The sequence below is a fragment of the Callorhinus ursinus genome, unplaced genomic scaffold (genome assembly GCF_003265705.2).
Source record: "Callorhinus ursinus isolate GAN/ISIS: 27379988/994484 unplaced genomic scaffold, GSC_fseal_2.0 scaffold6, whole genome shotgun sequence".
Classification (NCBI taxonomy): domain Eukaryota; kingdom Metazoa; phylum Chordata; class Mammalia; order Carnivora; family Otariidae; genus Callorhinus; species Callorhinus ursinus.
The window spans coordinates 61,761,364-61,776,434 of record NW_027397068.1 but is presented as its reverse complement, the minus strand read 5'-3'; the positions used below and the strand labels follow the sequence as shown (position 1 = coordinate 61,776,434).

Here is a 15,071-nt window from a genome sequence, read left to right as displayed (position 1 = left end):
AAGGGTTTTGCACACTCTAATCTGCTATGCAAATAGTATTTGTTCGACCTGGCCTTCTGTGCAGGGAACACAGCTCAATAAATGCTTAAAAAGTGCATGCACTGTGATCCTTACACACTTGAAGCTTTGAAACCATTAACAATCATGCTGATCTCAATAATCATCATGATAAATGAGACAGCTAAACAGGGAACAAGTAAACAATAATGGCAAAAGGAATCATAACATAGTTTGGTTTCTCCAAACATCTGTAATCAGATCATAGATCAGAACGTCATCCTGACATGCAAATCTGGGATAGAAAAAACATATTTCAATGGCTGAGCAATGGTTCAACCTAAATCCAAAGGCTTCTAGTTCTTCTAGAATCTTAATTTTATTTTCTTGTGGTTAAAGGAAAAAAAAGACAATTTTATCTACTAGTCAACACATTTTTCAAGCACCAAGCCACGTATATGTTATTTTGCTAGCCCTTTGCTGAAATGGATGCCAAGGTCAGGGTTAGAGGTCATCAAGGGAAGGCAGCAACAGCATAGGTGGGATTTGGGCAAAATATTGGAGCTGCGCCTATGGATGGTTAAATGAAGGAGTCCTGACTGCTTCATTTCTCTAGGGGTTTGTTATTTTCTGATGAGAAATTTTCAAAAATATTAGGAACCTTACATTTTCAGGACAGTACTATTATGTGTTTATGAGTATTCTTTTTGTTGCCACAGCTTGTTTTCAAATAAGATATTTTGGGGGGAACAATTAATAGAAATGTCAGCTCAAATATCACATTATGATTTTTAAAAAATTTAAAATTTTATTGGCATCCAGCATTTACCCTCTGATAATATTCAGACATATATATCCAACTTTTTAAAAAGTCTCTAAATTGTGGAATCACTATATTATACACCTGAAACTAATATAACACTGTATGTGAACTATACTGGAATTAAAATGAAAAAAAAAAAAAGAAACTCTTCTTAAAACGTAAAAAAACAAAGTTCCTAATTTTATCTACCCAGTGCTAACTTTGCCACATTTTTCTATGAACACGAATTTATTGTTTAATTCTCAGCATGACTGCTGGTAGAATTCCACACTTACTAAAGAATTAATCAAGGCAGCCCCCTCACCCGGCCTCACCCCAGAGGTTCCTCAGAGATTCAGTAGGTGTTATGCTAACCATTTTCAACCTCCTGATAGAATTTTAAACCATGGAAGTCCAGTTGTGTATTCATTAGCACTCTCTCTGGGAGAGTAAACACAGTATGGTCTCAATCTATTTCATGGATGCAACTTTGAATTTGTACAGGTTTATTCCAATTCTGAGTTGTTTTATTGCAGTAAAATCACTCCTGATTTTTCACTGACAACTCAAAGCCAGTGCTGTTTTTCTCAAGAGGTTCATGGCAATCCCCCTCCCTCCTCCAATTGTTTTCCACTGGCCTGGGTGGTTGCAAATGGCACCTCTCTACAGGGACTCCTCGGCTTACTGCTCCAGCAATCAGGACTCTCTTTGCTAGTAATTCTAATAATCAACTGTTCCTTATATTCTAAACGACATGGCACATAAACACCATTCATTGCCAGTTTTAGGTAAATCACTAAAATCAAGCACCAGGGACTCACTCAGATGGGGAGTAGTGAGCAGGCAGTAAAATGGAAAAATACAAAGAGAACCTTAAGAGATTGAATCTGAAAGGGTCAGAGCCAAATCAAATTCATGTTGAGAAGATTTGTTCCAGTTTTTCTTAGCTCCCAATTTGTCTCTTTCTCTGCCCTGGTTCCTTGTAGGTTTGTCAAGTTTTATCTCTGATCTTTCTTGTCTCTCACCTTCGAAACTTGCTTCTCTGAGGTTCCCATATGGCCTCTCTCCCCTTGTCGAGAGGAGAACGATTTAAGCCGCTGATTTTCCTACAGTGACAAAACCTGGTTCTCATTTTTAAATTGTGATTATTTGTGTTTGATGTGACCAGGGTTATCCATAAGGTAGAGGGTTTCCTCTTTGCAGGTGGAAGCTTTGATCTGCATTCTGGCCCCAAACTACGTCATCTCAGCCCTCAGTATCTTTACCTATAAAGAGGGACTAGAAATAATCTACAGGGTTATTGGGAGGATTCAACATCCTAATGTAAGTGTGTTGTATAGTCTGAAGTGCTAAATCTTATTATATTTAGCAGTTAAAAGGAGGTGGGCTTAGCGGTTACAGGTGGCCTTTGCCCACACAGTTCCCCTGAGTTTTATCATTTACATGAGAAAAAAAAAAAAAAGAAAGTAAAGGGATTTGCTGGAGACACCTTTTAAATAGGACAGAACATACTGGTTCGAATGGAACATTTTCCTGAGATGTGTTCCTGGGGTGGCTGGTTCTGTTGTTAAGAAAACATTGCCTACACTGGTTTCTCCTGTCACAGCTGGTCAAGATACAGAAAGAGATTTTTACACTTTATCTCCCATTGATCTGGCTTCCTGAATACGCTGGTTCAGTTCCCATCTGCAGGCATTCGCTTTAGAAGTTTCGGGGCAACTGGAGGTGGGGCAGTGTGTAGACCCAGTTTCTCTCTTCTTGGATCTATACCTTCCTGCTTGTGACACGGCGGTCCTTTGCCAGGTGTGTGCTGGGCTTACAGACGGCTCCAACAATGGAGGCATAAGGCCAGTGCCTCAAGCACTTGACCGGCTTTGCCTTGGCTCCCGGGCTCGTGTTTACCTGCCTGCCCGAGGCACCTCGAGTACTAATGTTGTCCTTGAATCTGCTACTGTTCCCTTTAATTTTTTAAAAACAGCTGTAGAAATTCAGACATTTTCCTTCTTAGCTAAGTAAGTTTCTACTGTCTACACAGTATCATTTTAGTTCAAGGTGTAGAGAGGATTTATAGCAAGTTATTAAATACACTCATTTGTATTCTGCTTATTGACCCACATCCATTATATGCATGGGCAAAGCTTTTAGAGGAGTTGATATATTGGGGCTATATTTTTATTTACTTTTGAGGTGTGAGGTTCTCTCTGATGCCTTCTTGACTAAGGTGGTTTTTAAGTAGTGCTTTTAGTAGTATTTCTGGAAACTGACTCCCTAGGTTGGAATGGCAGCTACATTTCTTACTAGCTTTTTGATCTTGTATCAATGATCTCTTCTCTCTGTATTTCAATAGTCTTATCTGTAAAATGTGGATAAAAGTAATATCAAACGTGTTTGGGGGAGAGATGAAATGAAAAAAGTGCATCTCAGAGTGCATGGTATGTAGTAAATAATCAATTAATTGGATTATTACAATTATTTAAGAAAACTCAAGGCACAGAATATAGTGAACACACCACTAAAGTAGAGAGCAGGTGTCCTGATTTGATCTCAAAATTTTGGAAGTCTAAACTTTTGCACGTTTATGGGGAGGCAGGGCTATAGATTTGGGATGCCCAAAATGTGTTCTAGCTACCATTAATTAAAACCGTATTCAAAGTTTTTCAGTGTTTGGTGGGCAGGGGGATCTTCAGGAAGTTTATACTTTGTATTTGGTTTATGAAATTAGTAAACTAATTTATCTAGTAAACATGGATTGAGGGCTGCCATGTGCCTGGCCAGGCACTTTGGCTCAGACATAAAGAATAGAAGATTCCGTCCTTCTTGAAAATTTCTTGCACATCTTTGAGATGCACACTTTTCTGATTGCCTTCCTTTCTTTGCTATGTCTTTATTAACCCACCAGGTGGTCTCAGTTTTAAACACTGCCTACTGAGGATGCACTTATGATTCCCACATTTATATCTCCCCTTAACTTTTTTTTAAAGACAAATTCTTTCCTACAGCAGTTTTATGTTCACAACAAAGTTAAAAGGAAGGTACAGAGATTTCCCATATAGTCCCTGCCCCCACATAGGCACCACCTCCCTCATTATCAATATCCCTCACCAGAGTGGTACATTTGTTATGATTGATAAGTCTACACTGAATCTTTATAATCACCCCAAATCCATAGTTTTCATTAGGGGGTCACTCTTGGTGCTGTACCTTCTATGGGTTTGGGCCACTGTCTAACGACATGTATCATCCATCATTGGATAGTGTATGGAGTACTTTCACACCCTAAAAATCCTCTGTGCTTCATCTAGTCATTCCTCCTTCCTCTCCAAACCCTGGCAACTACTGATTTTTTTTTTTTTTTTTTACTATTTTCATAGTTTTGCCTTTTCTAGAATGTCATATAGTTGGAATCATACAGTACGTAGCCTTTTCAAATTGTTGTCTTTCACTTACTAATATGCATTTAAGGTCCCCCCCGTGTCTTTTCATGGCTTGATAACTAATTTCTTTTCAGTGCTGAATAATAGTCCACTGTCTGGATGTACCACAGCTTATTTATCCATTCACCTACTCAAGAACATTTTGGTTGCTTCAAAATTTTGGCAATTATGAATAAAGCTGCTAAAACCATGTGAACATTTTTGGGTAGACATAAATTTCCAGCCCCTTTGGGTAAATATCAAGGAGCACAAGTGCTGGATTGTATAGAGTATATTTAGTTCTGTAAGAAACCATCGGACTGTTTTTCAAAGTGGCTGTACTATTTTGCATTTCCCCATAATCTTCAGACATCTGTCCACATGATATTTTATCTATTTATTTATGTGGCTTGGGAATGCTTCCTCCTTCATCTAGAATGGAGGTGCATATTTAGTTTTGTAAGAAACCATCGGACTGTTTTCCAAAGTGGCTATACTATTTTGCATTTCCCCATAATCTTCAGACATCTCCCCACACGATATGATATTATCTATTTACTTATGTGGCTTGGGACTCTTTCCTCCTTCATCTAGAATGTACGTGCGATGAAAGCAGGGGTTGTCTGTTCATCTCTGCATGCTACGTAGCATAACCTGTGTGCCACGTGAATGAGCACCCACTAAATGTTTTCTCACTAAAGACTTCCTTCACCCAGAGCTTTGCTGTGTGGAGTCAGTTATGAGACCATCACCATTTTCATATGTGCTCTTCATTCCCCGACTACTTCTCTTTCTTAATCTGGAGCTGTCATCTCTAATGCTTCTCTAGTTTGTTCTGCGAAGGAGACCATATGTGCAGGGGGTGCTGTGAGGCAGTGGCTTTCTGGAGACTTTTATTGACCTGTGGGTGGGTCAGAGACTTGGGTCTGTGGAATCCTCCTAGGAAGCCGTGCTTACTCAGAAGGCTTCATCTTCTGATTTACAAAATCATTTGCACTCAGAAATGAAGTCTCCATGCTGGGCCATCTGGTCTCGGCACCGGGTTGTGAAGTACACACTTCCAGATGGATGCTCTTCGCATGGATGCCGGCCCTGAGAGCACACGTAGGGAGGGTTCAGGGGAAGGGAGGTGGGCTTTGATGGATTTCTCTTATATGCAGAATATTTCTGTCCCCTGGGTAGCTCTTCCATTTTGATTTTTGTGTTGATTTCTTTTTGCTTTCCCACCATTTTTCTCCTTCTGAAAGCTTGTAAGTAATTTTTATTTGGAATTTCATTAAGTAAAACCTTCCATTCCAATTTTTATTCACTCAAGTTTTCCTGGCTCATGGAAGAGACAGACTTTCAAAGGACAGGAAGTGAGAAATGAACATTTGGGGGAAAAGTAACAGTGAACCTCCTACGATAAAAATCTTCATTTCCTCTGATTTTAACCTCCTATTTGGTGTAAAAATAGTTTTCAGATTTCATGTCCCTACAGTGATATTAATTACTAACATTTACATGTATTTATTATGTGCTAGTCACTGCTAAGTGTTTTACATGTATTATCTCAGTTAATTCTCCCAATAATCTCATGAGACAGGTTTTATTATTATTTCCATCTTAAAGATGGCGAAACTACAGAGGCACTGAGTCATTTAGTGACTTCCCTTATCTAGCCAGCAAGTGGGTTTGCTGGGACCTGAACTCAGATGGCCTGGTTCCACATCCGTGTTCCCAATGACTAAGCTGTGCCACGATTTCTGTAAATCCAACTAATGTTCTTATGGATTTTAAGTGAAGTGTTGGTGTCATGAATTTTTCTGATTCTCTCAAATGTAAGCACATATTTTAGGCAAAACTTTGTTGAAAAGCCTTTGAGGAAAGCTCCCCCACTTCCTGTTAAATTCAGACAAAATTCCTTAACCTGATATTTGAAACGTTGCCCCCTAAAAGCCATCTGGCCTTCCTTATTATTTTTCCATTAGTTTTTTCTGTCAATGTTGTCGCCTTTATTTTAAAAAAGTAACCAAAGAGTTTTTAAAAGTGCAAGGCATTGGAAACATAATTTAAAAATTCCATATTTTAATTAACTTATTGTATTTTTTAGATGTGATGTGAGTTGTGGTGGTTTAACAAGTATTATTTGAAGATATATTTGATGCAAAATACTCTTTATATGGAAACATGCAATATATCATTTCTAAAAGAGAAGTTGTATTCATTTCAGTTAATGCTGCTGTTAATGACTTTATCAAGCACCTGTTCTATGAAGGTCATTGTGCTTAGAATTCCAGGTACATTAAATAATGTATGACCAATTTATGACATGGTCCAAGCCATAAAGAGGCTTAAAGTCTTAGAAATGTTCATAAAAATTACAAATCTGTAATTAAAAATTATGAAGCAATAAAACTACAAAAATATGAAGCAAAGAGGTTATTTATATTCTCATTTTTTTTTCTAAAATGGATTTGAAATACCTAGAATCCAATATACTATTTTTCACATCTCCTTCTATATATCTCATTCATTCATTCATTTGGTCATTCAGTCATTCGATAGTTACTGAGCAAATATATGTAGAAGGTGACCATAAATTCTTTTTTTGTAATTGAAATATAGTTGACATATAATGTCATATTGGTTTCATGGTGATCCAATAATTATATACATTACACAATGTTTACCATGATAAGTGTAGTTGCCATCTGTCACCATACAAATTTATTACAATATTATGGACTATATTGCCTATGCTGTACTTTTCATTCCTGTGGCTTATTTATTTTATAACTGGAAGTTTGAATCTCTTAATTACCTTCACCTATTTTGCCCATCCCACACCTTTCTTCCCTCTGACACACACCAGTTAGTTCTCTGTATTTGTGAGTCTATTTCTCTTATTTTGTTGCTGTTATTGTTTGTTATTTGTTTGTTTTATTTTTTAGATTCCCCATATAAGTGAAATCATGTGGTATTTGTCTTTCTCTCTCTAACTTATTTCACTTAGCATAATACTCTCTAGGTCCATCCATGTTGTTGTAAATATGGTTTCATTTTTTTATGGCTCAGTAATATTCGTGTGTGTGTGTGTGTGTGTGTGTGTGTGTGTGTGTGTGTGTGTAGGTAACACATCTTATCCATTCATCTATCAATGGACATTTAGGTTGCTTCCATATCTTGACTATTGCAATAAATGGGTACATATATCTTTTAGAATTAACGTTTGGGGTTTTTTTGGGGGGGGGTAAATACCCAGCAGTGGAACTATTGGATCATATGGTTTTTCTATTTTTTAATTTTTTGAGGAACCTCCATACTGTCTTCCACAGAGGCTGCACCAGTTTGCATTCCCACCAACAGTGCACAAGGGTTCCCTTTTTTCCACATCCACTCTAACAATTGTTATTTCTTGTCTTTTTGATGTTAGTCATTCTGACTGGTGTAAAGTGATATCTCATTGTGATTTTGATTTGCATTTCCCTGATGATTAGTGGTATTGAGCATCTTTTCATACATCTTTTGTCTCTCTCTAGGTCTTCTTTGGAAAAATGTCTATTCGGGTCCTCTGCCCATTTTTTAATTGGATTATTAGGGGTTTTTTTGGTGTTGTATGAGTTCTTTACATATTTTGATCATTAGTTTCTTATTGGATATATCATTTTCAAATGTCTTCTCTTATTTAGTAGGTTGCCTTTTCATTTTGTTGATGGTTTCCTTTGCTGTGCAAAAGCTTTTTAGTTTGATGTAGTCCCAATTGTTTATTTTTGTTTTTGTTTCCATTGCCTGAGGAGACATTCAGAAAAATGTTGTTAAGGCTGATGTCCATGAGGTTACTGCCTATATATTTTTTTAGGAGTTTCATGGTTTTAGATTTTACATTTAGGTGTTCAATCTATTTAGAGTTTATTTTTGTGTATGGTGTTGACCTTAAATACATTTAAGGAATCCTGAGATTCTAAAGAATAGGGTTTGATGGACATTTTGACAGGCAATAAAGATCATTAAATATCAAATAAGATTATGGCTTCTTGTCCCTTTTCCCCCTTCCTTGAGTTCAGGAAAAGTATCTAAGTTTTTTAAATTCCCACAGACTGACTTAGACTCTAAAATAAGAGGTGCTCTATAAGTGTCTACTATCAGAAGCCATAATCTTATTTGATATTTAATGATCTTTATTGGCTGGTATTATAAAGTTTTTAAAAATCAAACAGTAGACACTTATAGAGCACCTCTTATTTTAGAGTCTAAGTCAGTCTGTGGGAATTTAAAAAACTTAGATACTTTTCCTGAACTCAAGGAAGGGGGGAAAAGGGACAATCCACAGTTGATTACAATGCAATGATGAGTGCTAAAAATAGAACAAAGCAACAAGTACTTTGAGAGATGGAAGAACACAGCAAAAACAGCCTGGGAGAGGTCAGGAAAAGGTTTCTGGGAAGATGAAATCTTCAAGGGGAGGAGGAATAGGGGTAGAGAGGATAAAGGGTTGAAGTAAAGTGTGGCATATTTAAGTTTAGGTTCATTGTAATAGAGGGGAGGGAGGCAAGCAGAGAGAGGAAAGAGTTTGAGTGTTTTAAGAAATTATTTCTTTAAATATATATTTTTTAAGATTTGTTTATTTATTTTAGAGAGAGAAAGCATGCGTGCGGTGGGGGGAGGGGAGAAGGGGAGAGAAAATCTCAAGAAGACTCCGTGCTGAGCACGGAACCCCATGAAGGGATCCATCCCAGGACCCTGAGTTTGTGATTTGAGCTGAAACCAAGAGTTGGATGCTTAACCAACTGAGCCACCCAGGCATCCCAGGAAATTATTTCTTTAGATTGAGTTCCTCATTTGAACCACAAAAAAAGAAAATTACTTGAGTTCCTGTTTTCTTGGTTCTCCCCCAGATGGTATATAACTGGTATTCTGGATGCCGAGGAGAAAAGTAAATCCACTCATTACATGCCCTAGGATACCCTAAGGTATTGGAGCTTCAGTCTCTGAGGAGCTCCAGGTAAGAAAGACCTGAAGATGACTAACCTGAATAAAGGCGAGAGTTGAATCTGACTCTTTGGTATAAGGTTTTTGAATTAAAATTACTTTAATTTATGATTATGTTCTTACTTCCTCTAGTATTTATAGATTTGTGGCTATTGCTCTTTTGAGTTGCCATCTCTCTTTCTTTTCCATCCTTCCTGCCTTCCTTCTTATAACTTTGAAGGATTCCTCATATAATTGGTCAATTAGGACTTTCTCCCCCTGCGTGGGCCCAGAGCTTTTGTTCAAGGCTTTAAGCCTTAGTATAAATTCTATACTGTTGTGCCCCTTCACATCCTCTGCATTAGATTTTAAGCAAAATTTTCACAGCCAGAATCAAAGTCGTGGTCTCGGTCATGGTAAAGATGAAGTAAAAATTGTCTCCAGAGACATGGTATTTAGAATGATTTGAGAAAGGACTCTTTTTTCAAAGTGACTGATTTTCCAGAGTAAATTTCTATAGCCATTTTCCTTTGCAGTGGCCTTTACAGTGAAGGAAGATTTTCTTCCCTTTCTTTCTTTTTCTTATTTTTTTTCTTTTTGTAGAGGTTAATGTCTTAGAATGTCTGCCAATGTGCTTTGCAACCTTTATACATTTTTGCTGTTCTGGTTCACTTCTTACATTGCTGCGTAGGGAGTTAATTGGCATCTCTAATAAGTGCTAAGTCCTTCTCAGAGCAGATAAGATGCAACTTCTGCCCTTTGACTTTGTCAGTGTGCTTTCTTCCAGCCAGGACACTGTCTTCCATTTAGAAAGCTTCTAACTCTTTGTTTCAAAGGCCACCTGGCCTGGATTAGGAATAAGTGGGGCTAGGCTCACAAAGGACGGCCCACAACTTGGCATCTGCTCATCACAATTCTGCCCACGGGCCAAGAAAGGAAACTCTTACTGTCTCCTTTCAGTTTGTGTCACACTGCCCCAAAGAGAAAAGATTCACTACTTTGGAGAGATGCTTGTCGCTTCATCCAAGCCCTGAAAATAAATTCTGCTCAATGCACAGCATTATCTAGGGAAGTGGAGCCCACTGATTTCAAAAAAAATTTGGTTAAAGATACTAAATTTCAGGGGCACCTGGGTGGCTCAGTTGGTTAAGCATCTGGCTCTTGATCTCAGATCAGGTCTTGATCTGAGGGTTGTAAGTTCAAGCCCCACATAGGGTTCCACGCTGGGCAAGGAGCCTATGTTAAAAAAAAAAAGATACTAAATTTCACAACCCTGGAGAGAGAGTTGATATTGTCATCTCAGGAGGATAGTCAATTAAATTGGATAGGGCCCAAATTCAGAACAACCATGGCTTATTTTTCATGACTATTGTGTGGACTAGACCACATATTCCTCTGATACCATTCCTGTGCCTATGCTTTGATGGAATGCCTCCCCCTAACACACACACATACACATACACACACACACACACACGCACACACACACCACCTTTCTTAGTTGAATAACCACTGATGGAGTAGTGAACACAAAATCATTACCTCTTAATGATAGAGAAACAAACTCTTCTCACATCATCCACTAGTATGTTATTACCATATCGATATGAAAAGAGTGAGCTCTATGGGCCACAAGACTGACCCATCAAAATTCCCCTGCTTCTGTGCATAACTAGTCTGTTTTTATGAACCCATTGTAAGGAGATAATGGCTTGCTTGATGTAAAATGAAGTCTCCATCCCTTTGTTTTTATCTTGACAGCTTCTGGTGCCACCGTTGCTTTTCGGTAAATCTCATTATATGATCTGAGCATCTAAATGAAAGATTCTTTTCTGCCAGCATACTGAATAAACACTACTCCTGCTTCTGGAATCCTTATGAGTGCCTCTGTGCATCAAACAGCTGCATCAGCTTTATCGGAAATGAGTTTGTTCCTGGGCTGGTATTTCTCAGTGAAGGGCATGTTTAGCATGGCAAGGCTAACTATGAAATCATTTTGATAAGCAATATAAAAATCTTCCTGACATCACCTCTCTTCCCAAGGTCTTTTTCCTTTCTAAAGCAAATAAGTCAGATCCTAATTTTCAAAATATTTACAGTAGTAAATTATATGCTTTTTATGGCTTGAAATTTCACGCTGAACAATTCTCCTGCCATTATTGGGATCCAACTGCACTTGCCCATTTCAACTGTACTTTCTTTCAGGTCAACAGGAGTTTCATACAGAAATTAAAATGGGAACCAAGGCTCTTACTGTTAAGTAATTCTTTTGTGACCTTACCTGGTACTTAGACATGGAGTAAATTCTACGTGAAAGGCTATATTCAGACATTTCGGTGAAATGAATAGTGTCACTATTTTAAGTTATTAACACATAAAAATTTCATAATATGTTTTCCTTTAATGCATTGGCTTAAAAATGTTGAAATGATAGCCTAGGGGTAAATTATTGTGATTTTATTTATAACAATTGGGAGCTGTATATTTTTGTTCCTATGATTTAAAAGAATATATACAGTTCTGCAGTTCCATCAAAAGTCTATTACTCTTACATTTATAACTTAGTACACTTGTGAGATTCCAACTGGCATTTATAAGCAGCAAGGATCTTGTACTTAAAAGCACTGAATCATTTTTATTCAAAAAAGAACCCTATTAAAGGGTATAATAGGATTTTTGTAAATTTAAAAAAATGCTCAGGTCATTGACTTACAATGATTCACATAACAGATCACATGAGATGAGGCATGTTTGAGTCTTTTCAGTTCCTAGGCTATTATTTCTTCTACCAAATTTCAGGGAGGCCAAGTTGTTGGTATGAGAGGCGGATAGGAGAGGGACACGGGGAGAGATGACAGAGATGACAGCTCTTCTACTCCGAAGGGCACTGTTGTTCCCAAGGGTACATTACCACAGAGCCATGGCCACTTCAGTAGCACCTGTCTCTTAGAAAGCTGTGTTGGACTGGCACAGAGCATCCTAGCCAGCTGGCTTCCATGCTACCACTCTTCCCACTGGGCTTGTGGCCTCAAACTCATCACCAGACAATTTTAATTCTTTAGTCTGAGTGTACAAATCTGTGTCTGAAAACATCAGAACCTTCACCTCATGATTTTTTCATTCAGGTCATTCACCACTTTCAGTGGCCACATTTGAGAGCTACTGATAAAGAAGAGAAAGGCAATAATTTGGTCAAAGTATACAATTTTGTACATCCTCACTCTGTTTTCTTTCTCCTTCACTTTCAATGCATTTTTAGTATGCACATGGAGCTCAGTTCCCACTGGCATGATCGTTTGGGAAGCTCTGGGTGGCTTGTGGACCACCATGGAATTGAAATGAGTGTGAGGTCATATGACAGCACTGAGCGGGTGTTAATCATGCACTCTGCACTTAGGTAGATCAAGTCTTAACTTCTCATTCCTTTTTCTGTTAAACAGGGCAATAATATCTTTTTTTTCCTTTCTTTCTTTTTTTATTATGTTATGCTAATCACCATACATTACATCATTAGTTTTTGATGTAGTGTTCCATGATTCATTGTTTGCGTATAACACCCAGCGCTCCATGCAGAACGTGCCCTCTTTAATATCCAACATAGGGCAATAATATCTTACCTATTTATTTCTCAGCGCTTTTTGGAAAATAATATGGGATAATACATAGAAGCAAGTTTTTAAAGGCCATACTCAAATGGAATTTGTCATGATTTCTAGATCATTATTGCAATGGAGGCCATAAAATGCACAGCTGGCTAAGCAATTTTACACTCAAAAACTGATTGTGTGAGAAAAAAAATCTGTCCTGATTTTCCCCCCTTTCTTCCTTATATTCCTCCTCAGAACTAAGAGCCATGAGCATTGTGTAAATCTTTTTTTGGATTTGTTTTAGGAGAAAGGGCCCAAAATATTGGCATTGAGGTGAGCATGTAAACAGTGCAAAGTTTTCTATACCCATTCTATGTGCCTTCTGCATTTGTAGCAAAGAAAATAGTAAATACCAGTTTATTTTTTAGTAAATTACCACTTACTTAATACTTATTGTCTATCATACACTGTTCTACAGGCCTTCTCTGCATTGTCTTTTAATTCTTACAAGATCCCTGTGATAGCAGATGCTATTATTATCCTCATTTTATTTTTTTAAGGAGTTATTTATTTTAGAGAGAGAGAAAGAGTATGTGTGTGTGTGTGTGTGTGTGTGTGTGTGTGTGTGCAAGTCGGGGGAGCGTGCAAGAAGGAGAGAATCTTCAAGCAGACTCCCAGCTGAGTGTGAAGCCTGATACAGGGTTCGATCTCACAACCTATGAAATCATGGCCTGAGCTGAAACAAAGAGTCAGACGTTTAACCAGCTGAGCCACCCAGGCGCCCCTTATTATCCTTATTTTAGAGATGATGAGATGAATCTCAAAAGAGGTTAGTTAACTTGCTTAGTATTCCAGGACTCGTAGATAGTTATCTCAGAGAGAAAGCCTGCATTGTGTGGGAAGTTGCACTTTATGGTATATTCTTATTTCTTTAAAAAAAAATTTTTGGTAATTATGTGAAAGTAAACTAAAGCATCAATCAATATTAGTCTGGAAGGATCTGAAATTAGACAACAGCATTTGGTTAGTGGATAACCAAACACAGCTGTTGGAGGTGTGATGTCATAGAAACACAGAAGCATCCAGGAAAGCTGGAGTAATTAGTCAATAATGATTGAGACACTGGGCATTTCCTAAGGGAGTACTAACCAGCGGGGAGGAGTTGACAGACCGAATGCTACAGGTCATTAACTATAACAGTCATTATTCCTAGGAAATGTCTTATTTTGAAGTTAATTCTCTGGCTTGAATATACATGTTTAACACAAACTGCTTGATTCTTCTTATACTGGATCGACTGAAAGGGCTTTGATATGGGCAAGTCTATGAGAGGGGACTGAGCAAAATATGAGAGCCAAACTATGTATGTATGAAAAGGAAGACACATTTAAATACGTTAGACTACATTTTTTGGTCATTGAAATTGGAATTTATCATTCCTTTCTGCCCAGCACAAAGGAAAGCATGATATCCTGCCAATAAGACCAAATAAGCCAGTGTTCACCTGCAGAGCTCAGCGAAGCAGTGCACCCAGGTGGATACTGAACTAAGATAAAGGCCAAGGATGAGGTGGAGTGGCAAAGAGGGGGAAGAAAGAGGGAAGGAAGACATAGTTTCAAAGAAAATCAGCAGAAGGAATTGGCAAAATGGAAGACCTTAAAGAGAAGGTAAGAAAGTACAGAGAGTTCTGGTCACTTGATCTTTCCCTTTTCTCTTGTTGGATCAAGCCCCTGTATAGTTTCTAACTTCCCTTGCTGTTTCACATTTCTCACAGAATCTCTCATCACCTCCACGACTCTTCAATGACCCTAACCCACTTCCCATCACTTGGATCTTCTCCAGAAAATTTCCATTCCTAATGGACGCCAAGATTTGAGCACCCCACACAGGCTGGTGCCTTAGAGCCTTTCAAACCAGTGCTGTTCAGATAGCACCAGCAAGGGCAGGTGCCAGCTCAGCTTTTCTTCTGTTATTCCATGGATTTCCACTCTGGCCCCAGACTCGCACATCAGGTCATCAGAGCCTCCCTTCTTGGAAAGTAGTTTAACCACCTTCTGTTAATACTTGAGACAAGCCTTGCCGACTAAGAGAAGGATGTCTTACTTTCCCCCGCCTCAAGAAACAATCAAATTTGCCTTCTTCACATATAATACTGCAGTCTCTCTTTGAGAGAAGTTCAGGTAAGAATAATTTTTTTCCAGTGATATTTTAACACCTCATATAGATGGGTCTCTTGGGAAGCTTTAAACTGGCTTTCTCAGTAATTTTATTAACCAGAGGGGAACTCCCTCATCTTCCAATATCTCTTTCCTCTTTCAACTC

At 38.1% G+C, this 15,071-nt stretch overlaps 1 long non-coding RNA gene across 5 annotated transcripts in view; it reads left to right on the top strand.

The window, feature by feature from the left end:
• Positions 1–15,071, top strand: part of LOC112819302 (uncharacterized) — a 151,917-nt gene that overhangs the window by 51,782 nt on the left and 85,064 nt on the right. For all 5 annotated transcript variants that reach the window (XR_012378448.1, XR_012378450.1, XR_012378449.1 and 2 more), the window contains one exon: positions 14,201–14,416. This is a non-coding gene — a long non-coding RNA (uncharacterized lncRNA). The remainder of the gene's footprint in view (positions 1–14,200; positions 14,417–15,071) is intronic.